The sequence below is a fragment of the Pteropus alecto genome, unplaced genomic scaffold (assembly GCF_000325575.1).
Source record: "Pteropus alecto unplaced genomic scaffold, ASM32557v1 scaffold75, whole genome shotgun sequence".
Lineage (NCBI taxonomy): Eukaryota > Metazoa > Chordata > Mammalia > Chiroptera > Pteropodidae > Pteropus > Pteropus alecto.
This window is the reverse complement of record NW_006440638.1, coordinates 6,525,611-6,528,083: the sequence shown is the minus strand read 5'-3', so window position 1 is coordinate 6,528,083 and position 2,473 is coordinate 6,525,611. Positions and strand designations below refer to the sequence as shown.

At 32.7% G+C, this 2,473-nt stretch overlaps 1 non-coding gene across 1 annotated transcript; it reads left to right on the top strand.

Moving 5' to 3' along the window:
• The first annotated feature begins 248 nt into the window (after positions 1-248).
• LOC112484487 lies at positions 249-355 on the top strand. The gene has a single exon (XR_003048025.1). It is a non-coding gene; the product is annotated as a U6 spliceosomal RNA (small nuclear RNA).
• Positions 356-2,473: the final 2,118 nt, after the last annotated feature.

Below are 2,473 nucleotides of genomic sequence, written 5' to 3'. Positions count from 1 at the left end.
AATAAAAAAAATTCCATCCTTAATAACAGTTGAAAATGGCAATAATCACACACACACACATACAACCTCCGGAAAATATGTGCTAGATATAACAAACTTGAAGCAAATCAATGGAGGGCATAAATTTTATATGTAACTCTTTTATTTTTAATCTCTAAAAGATAATAAGTGAGATTAATCTCAATAGCATTATTACAAACTGAGGTTGAAGAGATGAGGACTGGAAAAAGTACAGAAATTAGCCATGATTCCTCACTTTGGCAGCACATATACTAAAATTGGAATGATACAGAGAAGATCAGCCTGGCCCCTGCACAAGGATGACACACAAATGTGTGAAGCATTCCACATTTTTATACACCTAGAAAAGTTCCGTTTTAGATATGAAGGAAATATAAAGACCCTTTCAGACAAAGAGAAGCTGAGGGAATTTTCCACCACAAGGCCTGCATTACAGGAAATACTGAAGGGGGTTATACTATCTGAAACTAAAAGACAAAAAAATACAAAACTGTAAGATGACTAACAGATAGATAGAAATAGGAATTGCAACCCTTATTCAGAATAGGATATTATAAACTTAAATATTACATAATGGTTACAAGAGGTAAAAACATTTGAAAAGAGAGGACGACAATAGCTACTATAACTCAGAAATAAACTCACAGCATAAATAAGAATAATTTGAGACAGCAAAAATAGAAAAGGGGAAAAGGTAAAGGTCTGAATTTGCAAAGGGGAATGGAGATAAGATATATGCAGAAAAAGGACTGCTGTATATATGAAAATTTCTTTTGCATGAATTTAATGGTAACCACATAAAAAATCTGGAACTGAGAAACATAACAGAAAAAAAAAACATAGAACACCACCAAACTAAAATAACAGACAGAAACACAAGGGCAAAGAAACAATGGAGACACTGAGCCGCCAGAAAACAAAAGATAAAATGGCTATTAGAAAACTTCATATGTCAATAATCACCCTAAATGTAATTGAACTGAACTCATCAATAAAAAGGCACAGAGTAGCAAATTAGATCAAAAAACAAAACCCAACAATATGCTGTCTTCAAGAGACACATCTTTGCTACAAGGACAGTACAGACTAAAGTGAAAGGGTAGAAAAAGATACTTCAAGCAAATGGCACCCAGAAAAAAGCAGATGTAACCTACTTATACGTGATAAAATAGATTTTATAATAAGGGTAAAAAATACATCAAGAAGATATAATATATCAATATATGCTCCCTATCAGGAAGCATCAAAATATGTAAAGCAACTATCAACAGAACTAAAGAGAGAAACTGACAAAAAAACACAATTATAGTATGGTAACTAAATACCCCACTGACAGCTATGGAGAGATCATCCAAACATGATTAGTGATTTTGCTAAAATAGAGGCAATAAAAATAAACTTTATTGAAAATATATGTTTTTAAATTATGCATGTCTATTTTATTACTTATCTAAGCATTGCTGACTCACCACCAAAACACCCAGATACGTACAATAATAAAATCCAGTTATTCTTTGAAATTTTCATGACTTTCCAGTTACATAAAAACAATTTCTTTATAATTATTTTTTCATTTTGTTTTAATGAAACTAATGTTTAAAAGAAAAAATATTCAATAACACTTGTTAAAGGTGAAAAAACAGACTTTATTCAGGACCATCAAGATAGATATGGGTGCACAGTAATGGGATTTTACAGTAAGTTAGAGAGACTAGGTTCAACTCCAAATACAGCATGGGCAAACGAGAATTTATAGCCAAAGTGGGAGGAGGTGGAGGGCAGTAGATGGAAAGTTACAGAGAGGAAACATCAGGTGTAAGGGAGGTTTTGGCTAAACTATACTAACAGGAGTCTTACCGAAGACAGTCCAAGGTGATCAGACATTTTGTTGAGATTGGTGGAGGATGAGAAACCTGATCAGAATTTGAGGGTGACCAAATATCAAGGGTTCTGATAAAACCTACTCAGCAGTGTTCTTGCTAAAACTACATTTTACAAGGAAGTTCACAGACATGCTTAGAGTTTAAAAAACCTGATTAATGTTTGGTCAAGCAAAGAGTTTTTGTCATATATTTATCAATATAAGATGATAGGAATATATGTAGTTGTCAGATCATTTTTAGAATTTTAAATAATTACTATATATTAGTATAGGATAGTGGGCCTCCATTTGTTCTTATCCTCTGGCCCCACAAAAATTAGAAGCAAACCTTCTTACTTTGCTTCAAGAAATGACAAAGCAGAATCTTCAGAAGAGACCTCAGCAAAGCCATTCTCTTTTCCTACCCAAATTCCTAATGAAGACATTTTTGAAGCAATTTTTTATTGTTGACCAAAGTTGACTGAGAAGAGATAAATACTATATAGGTGGAAATACATGACAGTCCAAATATAAGGTAACTCTAATGAGAAGGTCCAAAAAATTTCCAGCCGACTTGATTTCAAAACTTTT